Source organism: Bufo bufo, chromosome 3 (assembly GCF_905171765.1).
Source record: "Bufo bufo chromosome 3, aBufBuf1.1, whole genome shotgun sequence".
NCBI classification, from domain to species: domain Eukaryota; kingdom Metazoa; phylum Chordata; class Amphibia; order Anura; family Bufonidae; genus Bufo; species Bufo bufo.
Window position 1 is genome coordinate 309,973,508 of NC_053391.1, and position 14,159 is coordinate 309,987,666.

Genomic DNA, 14,159 nt, shown 5'->3' on the forward strand with positions numbered 1-14,159 from the left:
TTTAAAGCATCAGCTCCCCAGTAGGCACTCGCATATAATGTTTTAGAGCGTTAGCTCACCAGCAGGCCCTCGCATATAATGTTTTAGAGCGTCAGCTCAACAGCAGGCCCTGGCATATAATGTTTTAGAGCGTAAGCTCACCAGCAGGCCCTCACATATAATGTTTTAGAGCGTCAGCTCACCAGCAGGCGCTCGCATATAATGTTTTAGAGCATCAGCTTAACAGCATGCCCTCACATGTGAGAAGCAAATATAATTTGCGGTATTTGTGAGAGGGGAGGCGCCCGTACGGGCTATATAAGAGCTGCGGGTCACCTCCTCTCCCGATACGCACGGCCCTACGGCATTCGTGGTATCCAGAGCTGCGGTGGAAGTGACGTTACAAGTAGTTCCCAGCGCGGCATTTTCAAAAATACCAGCGGGGTAATTTCGGAGGTATTGTGTTTGGATCGGCGCGGTGGCGATCGGGGGGTAGGGTACGCACCTCAGGTAAGAGAACTCTCTTCACTTTCCATTCACAAAGCATCTATTTTCATTCCGTTTAGGCAGCTCGTGAACCGAAAGTCACAGCTCATCTCGTTAGGCCAGCACAAACGTCCTTTCTACTTAAGCAGCGACACCCATTGGTGATTCAGCGCATTGGCAGGCTCACTGTTTCATAGGCATTGTGAGTAGGACAATTCCTGTACCACAGCGACACCCAGTGGTCATGTTGGGGCCTGCATGGCTTATTATTAAAGGATTTATATGTGGATATAAAAGGTCATTTAAGTTTTAATAATCATCGCAACAGGTTTTCAACGAATCTCAGAATTTATTCGATTCGGACGATTCATTAAAGTGTGATTCGACAGCATATATACAGGTACATAGACGGTGTTGTAGGTACGTATTTACAGCACTTGGCGTGAAGTATCACGATTATACCTGGGTTACCACATCTACAGACTCGATGTAAGTCCTGTCACGACTTCAGGCATGCACGATCGTCTGTCACGTCTACAGACTTGATGTAAGTCCTGTCACGACTTCAGGCATGCACGATCGTCTGTCACGTCTACAGACTCAATGTAAGTCTTGTCACAACTTCGGGCATGCAAGTACGTCTGTATTAAAAAAATAATAATAATCTAGTACATACATAGATTCCATCTCAGCAACACACACGCGTTTCAGGACGCATGACCTATCATCAGCTCAATTTTAGTTCCCATTCTTAACGCAGTTGTAATCATAACGGTGGTGGTCATGGTGGTTGGGTGAGTTTCAGGTCGGAACACTAATTAAAATTCCCCAAGATATAGCATTCACATTTACATTGGGTTAGTGGTTCACCATGTTATTTTCCCGGGGTCAGTTGACAAACCACTTGTCACTTTTAGATGGAAACCTCTCAGGATGGCAATCCTCAAGGTTCAGCATCATCACAGGGAAGTGTGGACCTGCAATCTGAAAGAGAGACTGCCCCTTCCCTGAGATCATGGACGGTGCCAAGACTCACAGCAGAGTTGTCGAAGAGGCGGATACCGTAACCAGCATCTGCCCGGAAGGCTGAACTATTCCGTCTCCTTAACTCAGAGACTGCAGGCCCTAACTCAGAATCAGTCTCAATGTGCACTATTCAGACCTCTTTAACCCAACTCCATGCTGCAATTAACAGCATGGCGTCTTCCATGTCTAGTTTCCAGACTAGACTGGAGGCAGTTGAGAGTAGGGCCTCTACTTCCAGTGCAGGTACTCAACAACCGACTGTCCCAGTAACCCCTGTATCCAACAGTACAAGTTCTTCAATTAGCTATCCGAATATACAGTGAGGTCCATAAATATTGGGACATCGACACAATTCTAAAAATTTGGGCTCTATACACCACCACAATGGATTTGAAATGAAACGTAGAAGATGTGCTTTAACTGCAGAATGTCAGCTTTAATTTGAGGGTATTTACATCCAAATCAGGTGAACGGTGCAGGAATTACAACAGTTTGCATATGTGCCTCCCACTTGTTAAGGAACCAAAAGTAATGGGACAAAATAATAATCATAATTCAAACTTTCACTTTTTAATACTTGGTTGCAAATCCTTTGCAGTCAATTACAGCCTGAAGTCTAGAACGCATAGACATCACCAGACGCTGGGTTTCATCCCTGGTGATGCTCTGCCAGGCCTCTACTGTAACTGTTTTCAGTTCCTGCTTGTTCTTGGGGCATTTTCCCCTCCGTTTTGTCTTCAGCAATTGAAATGCATGCTCAATCGGATTCAGGTCAGGTGATCGACTTGGCAATTGCATAACATTCCACTTCTTTCCCTTAAAAAACTTTTTGGTTGCTTTTGCAGTATGCTTTGGGTCATTGTCCATCTGCACTGTGAAGTGCCGTCCAATGAGTTCTGAAGCATTTGGCTGAATATGAGCAGATAATATTGCCGAAACACTTCAGACCTCATCCTGCTGCTTTTGTCAGCAGTCACATCCTCAATAAATATAAGAGAACCAGTTCCATTGGCAGCCATACATGCCCACGCCATGACACTACCACCACCATGCTTCACTGATGAGGTGGTATGCTTAGGATCATGAGAAGTTCCTTTCCTTCTCCATAATCTTCTCTTCCCATTACTCTGGTACAAGTTGATATTGGTCTCATCTGTCCATAGGATGTTGTTCCAGAACTGTGAAGGCTTTTCTAGATGTTGTTTGGCAAACTCTAATCTGGCCTTCCTGTTTTTGAGGCTTACCAATGGTTTACATCTTGTGGTGAACCCTCTGTATTCACTCTGGTGAAGTCTTCTCTTGATTGTTGACTTTGACACACATACACCTACCTCCTAGAGAGTGTTCTTGATCTGGCCAACTGTTGTGAAGGGTGTTTTCTTCACCAGGAAAAGAATTCTTCGGTCATCCACCACAGTTGTTTTTCGTGGTCTTCCGGGTCTTTTGGTGTTGCTGAGCTCACCGGTGCGTTCCTTCTTTTAAAGAATGTTCCAAACAGTTGTTTTGGCCACAGTATGGGGGGCTGTACACTTTAATATAGCGCTGAGTAGCGAGTTAGATCAAAGCATAGCATTGTGGTTGTGCGATCCAGTTCTGTTCTTTACCCCCAGACAGTTGTTTTGGCCACGCCTAATATTTTTGCTATCTCTCTGATGGGTTTGTTTTGTTTTTTCAGCTTAATGATGGCTTGACAAAAACACAGAAATATAGTGGCAATACTGGAGGAGCGGCTCAACCCCTAACACTGTAGCGTGTTTTACATTGGGGGAGCAGCCCCACCGCATGTGGACCGCAGCAAACGACTATCCCCAGCAAAAAATGCATACGGTGGAGGATGTCGGCGCGGTCCACATGCACCACAAGGGCATCCTACACAAAACGGAGCATTGTGCGGATGTAAATACAATCATATAAATCACAGAAAAAACGCACCAAACGGATATGCCACTGACTATACTGGCTAGTCATAAATGCAGATATTAAAAGCTGAGACTTTCGCCAATATATTCCTGTCAGGAAAATATCAGAGCCCATCATTGCACCACGTCACGGTCTGTGCGGTCCACATGCGGTGGGGCTGCTCCCCCAATGTAAAACACGCTACAGTGTTAGGGGTTGAGCCGCTCCTCCAGTATTGCCACTATATTTCTGTGTTTTTGTCTTGTTTTATATGTAGTGTATGTGCCGTTACCTGGCATTTAAACACTCTTTTGCACCTGGTGACCTCCATCACAGGGTGTGATATGGGTGTGGCTTGCAGTCTTGGCTTTGTTCACATTGCACTAGTTGTCCTGCTAGGCGTTTGTGTGGAAGCCTGGCTGCGAGCTGGATTACATCGCCTTCAGACCGTGTTCACACCATAGGTAGCGTAGTGGTAGGACCCTTTGCCATGCTGAGTGACCGTGACGTGGTGCAATGATGGGCTCCGATATTTTCCTGACAGGAATATATTGGCGAAAGTCTCAGCTTTTAATATCTGCATTTATGACTAGCCAGTATAGTCAGTGGCATATCCGTTTGGTGCATTTTTTCAGCACCGCAGTGAACATTATTCTTTCACATAGAGCTGAGGGCATATCTTGCTCCCCGCTTTTACTATGTAGCGGTTCGCCTGTCAGTTATTCAAGTTGTTCAAGCAGGATCTCCCGGCTTCTCCTGCATGCTGTGGCACTCAGCGCTGCCTATCAGTTATTCAAGCAGGCTCTCCCGGCTCCTCCTGAATGCTGTGACACTCAGCGCTGCCTGATCTCTCAGACCCAGATCCTCACGGTCCACAGATCGGTATGATATAGCGCTGATGTTTATATTAGTTTGGTTCTGCATGTTAATTAGTGCGGTCGCTTCTGAGGAGTTCTAAATCCTTATTCCCAAAGATTGGCATGAATTAGATATATGTGGCAAATGGGGTATTTTAAAAAAAAACGCCAGGCTATGGGGTGCATTTATCATCATATGCCAGTCATTTATATGCGGTGCAAGGGTATGAATGATACTGTTTAAAACCCTACCAGTTATTTTTAGGGAAGTAGATAAAATCTATTTAAAAGAGTAAAAGAACTCTTATAAAATACAAGATCCGTAATAGGTTATAAAATATGTATAAAACGAAATTATAAGCATCTATTGGTATTACACTCATGACTATCACTGTAGTCTCAAAGGTGTCATTATATACCTGTAATAATAATGAGATGGATCACTAGATCTCTAACTGATCCCTTATTTGTGGACATGATGGGTGTACTCCAATAAGGCAGGGTTGTATGGCGTACTTTCTGGTACGCATATATTAGGATACGTTAAAATGGAGCTGACATATATCTATATATATATTATAGTCCAATATATGAGTCAATAGGATAATAACTGGTAGGGGAAAATTAATAATGATGATAATAATAATAATAAGAATAATAATAAATACTAATAAATACGTATGAATGGTGCATACGTGACTAGGTCTGTATATAGGTATTGTATAGGTGTTGTGGTGTATATTAACCATACTTCAATTGCTATATTATTAACAGTTCTCTGAGATGTTGAACAGATATATATCTCTCTATATAAATACACACACGCACACAGTCGTATGTCGGTGTCTGTCCGGGAGCCTAGGTCGAATTAATGTGTGTTGACTAGCTCTTGACCTATATATGTATGTTGTTTATCATAGGATGGTCTCATTGATTTCGTTCAGGCCTCGTGGGCTCAATGTGTCTAATTGGTACATCCAATACACTTCCCTTTTTTGTAGTCTTTCAAAGCGGTTAAAAGGGTTCTCCGGTATGAAATCAATAGGGGTAATTTTAATCTCATGTTTTTCTTTTTCCGGTGTGGATGCACAATGTCTGGACACCCCATGTTTCAAATACTGTTTGCGGATATTGTATCTGTGTTGGTTCACCCGACCGTGAAGGGCTTGGGTAGTGCGGCCTACATATTGCAGGCCGCATCCGCATTCAATGAGGTAAATGACGTAGGTGGAATGGCACGTGAGGTGATGTTTTATGGGAAATGATGTGCCATTGCAGTTGGAGGTAAAGGACGTTTGTTTGTGTGTGATAATTTTACAGCACAGACAGTTCTTAGCTCCGCACCTATAGCTCCCTTTTTCTTTATCTTTCCCTTTTCCCCGGCTCGGTTCGCCTACCTCTATTGTTTGGGTATGTTGTTTGGGTTTGCTTGGGGCTAATATATTTTTTATGGTTGGTGCTCGTCTGTAAGTAATTTTCGGTATGATAGGTAGGTATTTTGCTATATACGGATCTTGAAGAAGGATATGCCAGTGATTTTTCAAGATTTTTTGTATCTGTCTATTGGATGTATTGTATTGTGTGATGAACCGGACTATTTCTATAGGATCCTGTTGTTTGGTGGTGATCGATAGGCATTCCTCTTGTGACTGTAGGCTGCTCTTTTTTATGGCGTCTTTAACTAGTTTTTTGGGGTAGCCCTTATCACGGAACCTATTTTCAAGAATTTTGGTCTGGGTTTTGAAATCCTCATTTTTTGTACAGTTACGTCTAATCCTTTTGTATTGACTGTAAGGTATATTCTGAAGCCACTTTTTGTGATGGAAACTGGAATAGTGGATATAGCTATTGGTGTCCACTGTTTTGAAGTATGTTTTCGTGCTTAGATGGTTGTTGTGGCATGAGATGATGATGTCCAAAAATTCTATCTCTACTTTATTGTAATTTGGAGTGAAGGTGATTCCCCAGTCTGTGTTATTGAGGGAGCTGCAGAAAATTTTCGCCGTATCTTCATTCCATCCCAGATAATGAACAAGTCATCGATATATCTTTTGTAATACACAATCTGTTTGTGACACTCTGGGTGGTTGGTGATAAATTTTTCTTCAAATTCAACCATAAATAGGTTTGCGAACGCCGGCGCTACTCGCGTCCCCATGGCGGTTCCTTTGCGCTGGTGGTAGACCGTATTGTGGTATATGAAATAGTTATTCTGGAGAATAAAGCGTAAGCTATCCAGAAGAAATTCTATTTGGGGCGATGTTAGCGTGTCATCTTTTTGTAGTGTTGTTTTAACACATTCTATTCCTATGTCGTGTTCGATATTGGAATAGAGGGCTGTCACATCCATAGTAAGTAGGCCATATGTATCTTTCCACTCTATTTGTTTTAGTTCTCGGATAAGTTGGCTCGAATCATGTAGGTAGCTTGGTAATTTCTTTACGTATGGTTGTAAATATATATCCATAAACTGTGATAGATTATTGGTGGCGCATTTTGTATTAGATACGATGGGTCTGCCGGGTGGGTTTTGTATATTTTTGTGTATTTTGGGTAAATGGTAAAAATACGGGGTGCATGGTGTTTTGGGAAACAGAAAGTTACGTTCTTTTTTATTTATGTACCCTTTCTCGTATGCATTTTTAACAAGGGAATTTAGTTTCTTTGTAATTTCGGGAAATGGATCATATAGAATTGGTTCATAATAAATGGTATCACTAAGAATATTTTGTGCCTCTTTTTCGTAGTCATCATAATTCTGTATGACCAGTCCCCCTCCCTTATCCACAGGTCGAATGATCAATTCGTCATTCTTTTTTAGGGCATCTAATGCTCTGCGTTCATAGTGTGTTAGATTTCCCTTGGGTGTATAGGTTTTGTCAGTTTTTGTTCCATTGGCTAGTTTTTTTATGTCTGTGAATACAAGATCAAAAAAGGTCGGGATACAGTGTCCCTGACTATACAGTGGGAAGAAATTGGATTTGGGTCTGACCTCTATATGTTTATAGTTGTCTGTTTCCATTTGTCTGATTTCTCTATTGTCTCCTATGTGTCACGGAACCATGAACCAGACGTACAACAAGAGATAAGTGAAAATAAGAAGGCTTTATTGAAAATAAAGCTGTAAAGCAAAAGTCCAAACGGATGGTGAAACCGAGCAGAGTCTTTGCGAAGCCAGAGGTCAGGAACCAGAAGGGTAGTCAGACGAAGCCAGGATCAGGAACCAGCAGGGTAGTCAGACGAAGCCAGGATCAGGAACCAGCAGGGTAGTCAGACGAAGCCAGGATCAGGAACCAGCAGGGTAGTCAGACGAAGCCAGGATCAGGAACCAGAAGCAGCAGCAGTCTTAGAAGCATGTGAACACAAGAGGACCAAGCAAGGAACTGAAGCCACAGACCTCCTATATATATGAGCTAGGCATCCAGCTCCTCCCAGGGGAAGGAGGAGCCGCAGGGTGGAAGGCTACAAGAAACCCAGGACCCAAGATGGCCGCCAGCACATGTCAAACGAAGGAGAGCAGCAAGCAGGTAAGACCATGACAGTACCTCCCCCTCAAGGGCCCCTCCTCCGCGGAGCACAAAACGGTTTCAGAGGGAAGCGTGCGTGGAAGGCTCGGAGCAAGGCAGGAGCATGGACATCTGCGGAGGGAACCCAGGAACGCTCCTCTGGACCATAACCACGCCAATGGACCAAAAACTGCAACCGACCGCGGACCAGGCGTGAGTCCAGGATATTGCTCACCTCATATTCCTCACGATTGCCCACTTGGACCGGACGAGGCCGAGGAACCGAGGAAGTGAAACGATTACACACCAGTGGTTTCAACAGGGAGACATGAAACACGTTGGAGATCCGCATGCCAGGAGGAAGCGCAAGGGCATAGGCTACCGGGTTTACCCTGCGAAGCACTCGGAAGGGACCAACAAAGCGAGGCGCCAGCTTGGGAGTGGGCACTCGAAGGTTGAGGTTGCGGGTGGACAACCATACACGGTCTCCGACCTGGTAGGAAGGAGCAGGCGCTCGTCTGCGATCAGCCTGGAATCTCTGGCGCTGCGCAGAGACCTCAAGGGACTTCTGGATCTGTACCCAAGAAGCACGTAGGACGGAAAGGTGATCCTCCACAGCGGGAATATCCTGGGGAGAGAATACCTCCGGTAACACGGCAGGTTGGAACCCATAATTGGCCATGAAGGGAGACGTCCCAGAGGAAGAGTTCACCGCCGTGTTCCTGGCAAACTCAGCCCAAGGCAGGAGGTCAACCCAATTGTCTTGGTGATCGGAGACATAGCAACGAAGGAATTGCTCCAAGGCCTGATTGGATCGTTCTGCGGCCCCATTGGACTGAGGGTGGTAGGCCGAGGAGAAGGAGAGATGAATCCCCAACTGGGAGCAAAAGGCGCGCCAGAACCTGGACACAAACTGACTCCCCCGATCCGACACAATCTCCTTAGGCAAACCGTGCAACCGGAAGACCTCCCTGGCAAAAATCGTGGCCAACTCTTGTGCAGAGGGTAACTTCTTGAGAGGAACACAGTGGCACATTTTGGAAAACCGATCCACAATCATGAGAATGACCGTATGGCCTCGGGATGCAGGGAGGTCCACAATGAAATCCATCCCCAGGTGTGACCATGGGCGCTCCCCGGTGGCTATGGGTTGCAGAAGGCCCAACGGAAGGTGCCGAGGGGACTTACTCTGGGCACAAACGGAGCATGCCGCTACATATGCGGCGATGTCGGAACGTAGGGAAGGCCACCAGAACAGACGTGAAACAGCCCAGGACAGCTGATTCTTTCCAGGATGCCCCGCGGTCTTGGAGTTATGGTAGGTTCGCAACAACCGAGTGCGCAACTCCTCAGGCACAAAACATCTGCCGTTGGGTCTCCCAGAGGGAGCACCAGATTGAGCCGCCAAAATCTGCTCACCCAGGGGAGAGGTCAGGCTGGTGCGAATGGCGGCCAGGATCTGATTCGGAGGTATGACCGAAGTCGGAATCGACTCCTCCCTGGACAGCTCGGAGTACTGCCGTGATAAGGCATCCGCCCTGATGTTCTTGGAACCGGGTAGGTAGGAGACCACGTAATTAAAACGTGACAAGAACAGAGCCCATCTGGCCTGACGTGGTGTCAATCTCTTGGCCTCAGAAAGGTAGGTCAGATTCTTGTGGTCCGTCAGGATGAGAACCGGAACCACCGAACCCTCGAGCAAGTGCCTCCATTCTTTAAGGGCCTGCACGATGGCCAATAACTCCCTGTCACCAATCTGATAGTTGCACTCCGCGGAAGACAGTTTCCGGGAGTAAAACCCACAAGGAAGCAGAGGACCCTCTGGTGTTCTACGCTGAGACAGAAGGGCGCCTACTCCCGTCTCAGACGCGTCCACCTCGAGGACAAAGGGCAACCCAGGGTTGGGATGCGACAGAATCGGAGCCGACACAAAGGCAGACTTTAGGGCCTCAAAAGCTCGGATGGCCTCGAGCGGCCAGACCTGGGAATTACTGCCCTTCCTGGTCAGATCCGTGAGAGGCTTGGCCAGCATGGAAAAGTCCCTGATGAACTTCCGATAATAATTGGCGAAGCCCAAAAAGCGCTGCAGGGAACGAAGACCACTGGACTGGGGCCACTGTAAGACAGCCGAAACCTTCTCAGGATCCATGGAGAACCCCTCAGCGGAAATGATGTAACCTAAGAAGGTTACCTGGGATCGGTGAAATTCGCATTTCTCAAGCTTACCGAACAGCTTGTTCTCTCGTAACCGTTGCAACACTCGTCTGACATCCAGAATGTGGGCCTCCATGGATTCAGAATATACCAAGATGTCATCCAAATAGACTACCACACACTGCTGCAACAGGTCACGGAAAACATCGTTGATGAATTCCTGAAAGACTGCGGGCGCATTGCACAACCCAAAGGGCATAACCAAGGATTCGTAATGACCGGTCCTGGTGTTAAACGCGGTCTTCCACTCATCGCCCGCCTTGATCCTTACCAGGTTATATGCCGCCCTCAGGTCGAGTTTGGTAAAGACCGTGGCCCCTTTAAGGCGATCGAACAGCTCGGAAATCAAGGGTATCGGGTAAGCGTTCTTGATCGTGATGCGATTGAGACCCCTGTAATCGATGCAAGGCCTCAACTCACCGCCCTTCTTTTTCACAAAGAAAAATCCAGCCCCTGCCGGGGACGAAGATTTGCGAATGTGTCCGCGTGAAAGCGCCTCCCTCACGTACTCCTCCATGGCCTCATTCTCCGCTACCGACAGTGGATAGACTTTGCCACGAGGAGGAACGGCACCAGATTGTAACTCTATGGCACAATCGTTTGGGCGGTGCGGAGGTAGGGCAACCGCGCGCACCTTATCGAATACATCCCGGTACTCCTCGTATTCAGGAGGCAACAGAGAGTCCGAGGAAGTACACAGCAACTTGACAGACCCATGGATGCAACTAGCCCCACACTGCGGTGACCACGAGAGGATCTCGACCGATCTCCAATCGAAAGTCGGATTATGCTTCTGGAGCCAGGGGTACCCCAAGACCACCGAGTAGTGTGGAGACGAAATAACCTGGAGGCAGACCGACTCTCTGTGAACGGCACCAATGGCTATCCCCACTGGAAGGGTCTCATGAGTCACGTGTGGCGGCAGAAGGGGTCTGCCGTCTATCGCCTCAAGAGCCAGTGGGGAACCTCGAGCCTGCAGAGGAATGGAATTGGCGGCAGCGAACACACTATCAATGAACAAACCACCAGCACCAGAGTCCACCAACGCCTGGGTCGTCACCGAGCCCCCGACCCAGGAGAGGACAACAGTGATCAGTGGTTTGTCAACACGGGAAACCGGGGACGAGGAGACTCCACCCAAGATCTGCCCCCGACAGGATCTCAGGGTACGAGCGTTTCCCGGACGGTTCGGACATGCCAACCGAAAATGCCCACCGAGACCACAGTACATGCATCGGCCCTCGCGTCTTCGGAGTGCCCTCTCCCCCTCGGACAGGCGAGCAAACCCCAGCTGCATGGGTTCACCCCCAGACAAGTCATCCCCAGGAGGCGTGGGAGGAGAGGGAGGCACGGGTGGGACAGCAAACGTAGGCACCAATCTGTTAGAAGACCTCCGCAGGTTCTCCTTAAAGGAAGGTCTCTCCCTGAGTCTGGTGTCAATCAAAATCAGGAAAGAAATAAGAGACTCGAGCTCAACTGGTAGGTCCTTAGCTGCAACCTCATCCTTCAAGGCATCCGAGAGACCATGAGAGAAAGCAGCGACCAGAGCCTCATTATTCCAGCCCACCTCTGCTGCCAGGGTACGAAACTCAATGGCGTATTCAGCTACGGATCGTGAACCCTGTCTGATGGACATAAGGAGCTTCGCAGCAGAGGCAGCACGAGCCGGCACATCGAATACCTTCCGAAGAGAAGCAACAAAACCGGAAAACTCGGCAACCACCGGATTGTTGTTCTCCCATAAAGGGCTGGCCCAGGCCAAGGCCTTGTCCGAGAGCAGCGAGATCAAGAAGCCCACCTTTGATCTCTCAGTAGGAAAGGCATGTGGCAGCAACTCGAAATAAATGCCCACCTGGTTAAGGAAACCTCGGCACTGAGTTGGCTCTCCCCCAAAGCGCTGTGGAAGAGGGGCAGAACCGGTCATACCCCGAAACACCGCAGGCGCAACAACAGGTGTCGGGGTAGACTCTGGCGCAACAACCGGAGCGGCAGTAGGAGCGAGCCCAGGAGCGACAACCGACCCATCGGCAACGGGAGCGAAATGAGCCGTGCGTTCAAGCAGGGTTTGCAACGCCACAGCGAACCGACCCAACAGGTGATCCTGCTGATCAAGTCTGGCAACCAGCGTGGGTAGCGAGGATGGCCCTGTACCGTCAGAATTCATGGCTTGGTCCTAATGTCACGGAACCATGAACCAGACGTACAACAAGAGATAAGTGAAAATAAGAAGGCTTTATTGAAAATAAAGCTGTAAAGCAAAAGTCCAAACGGATGGTGAAACCGAGCAGAGTCTTTGCGAAGCCAGAGGTCAGGAACCAGAAGGGTAGTCAGACGAAGCCAGGATCAGGAACCAGCAGGGTAGTCAGACGAAGCCAGGATCAGGAACCAGCAGGGTAGTCAGACGAAGCCAGGATCAGGAACCAGCAGGGTAGTCAGACGAAGCCAGGATCAGGAACCAGAAGCAGCAGCAGTCTTAGAAGCATGTGAACACAAGAGGACCAAGCAAGGAACTGAAGCCACAGACCTCCTATATATATGAGCTAGGCATCCAGCTCCTCCCAGGGGAAGGAGGAGCCGCAGGGTGGAAGGCTACAAGAAACCCAGGACCCAAGATGGCCGCCAGCACATGTCAAACGAAGGAGAGCAGCAAGCAGGTAAGACCATGACACTATGGTCTCATTGTCCTTGTCGCTAACAGGTTTCTCTCTTATTTTTTGGGGTGGTGGTTTATTCTTTTCTATATCAAAATGTCTCTTTATCGTTAGATTGCGCCTGAATTTCTGGATGTCTATGAATAGGCCTAGGGGGTCGATCCGATTTTGGGGGCAAAAAGACAATCCTTTTTGTAAAAGGTTATTTTCATGTGCTGTAAGCATATGTGTAGATAGATTAAATATTTTCACCGTAGGTGTGTCTCTGGCGGGGATGGGGGGCTCAAGTTTCTTTATACAACTTTTCCTTTTTTGGTGTTGTCCTCCTCTCTTTCCTCGTGTTCTAATTTTCTTTTTATCTTTGGGAAATACTGGGTGATCTGTACGTTTGGTTTTACAGGGGGGTGGGGGGGATATGTTTTTGCCCCTAAAAAAGAGACACTTGGTGTGTTGGACTGTCTGGCGTGGTTTAGAAAGGGTACAAATGCATTGGAGCCTGGTGCTGTATTATCTATGACAGAGATATGTTCCTCAATTTCAATCAATGGATAATTGTGAGAACTGGGGGTGGGAGAGAGGTGTACAGTATAGTCCAGAAGATTATGTGTGTCGCATGGGTCCTGTGGGGGGGACCCTGCGTGGGATGTATTATTGAAATCTAAAAGGGTTCCAAGGAGGGGGGATCCTATAATGGTGTATGGGTGTAGGTGGGGTATTGTGGGTACTGTGTGGTGTCTCATGGTGAGATAAGTTCTGTTTGGATTTGTATTCGAAGTACTTAGATTTTAGGGCTCTAAATCTTTCTAGGAATTCATCTGTCTCCACAGTTTTAGTATTTGGTATAATGCTAGAGGTAGCGATTGGGGTGTGGGTGGGATCCTTGATTTTGTTACCATTCTCCTGGCACGGTCTAGAGGTGTTTGCAGGTTCGTCCGTCTTTGTTTTATTGATATGGGTGTTTTTGTTGGACTGTGGATCGGACTCTGCCATCCTATGGTGTGTGTAGCTTCTATGTGTCATGTCCGTGTTCATTTTCCTCGTATATGTCTGGTTGGTAAAGGATCTAGTTTTTGGGTTCCCTTCATATCTTCTGGTTTTATTGGTCTGCTCCCTTATTTTTCCCGGGTTTTTATAGGGATCCCCAGGTACTGATTCCTGTGTCTGGATATTGGATTTATTCCTATTACCAGGGTGGCGGTAGGTGTCCTGTTCTTTATCTAGTCTGTCTCTTATTAGTTTGTGGGATTTTTTTGCTATTATATCCTGCTCATTTTCATATATTCTATTGGTTACACTCAGATTGATAGTAGGGAAGTCAGGATGTGTTCTAAATTGTTGTAATTCTCTAATATTTGCCTCTATTTCTTTTGTGTGTATTATTATTTGTTAATATTTTCCTTTTATTAAGAACCGTTCTAATGAGGCCCGCAGAGCATTGATCAAGATGATTATTCCATTCGTATATAAAATCCGGATCATCTGGAAATGTTGGTTTTATATACAGTCTTAGACCTCTAGGGGCCAGATTCTCTTTTAAATAC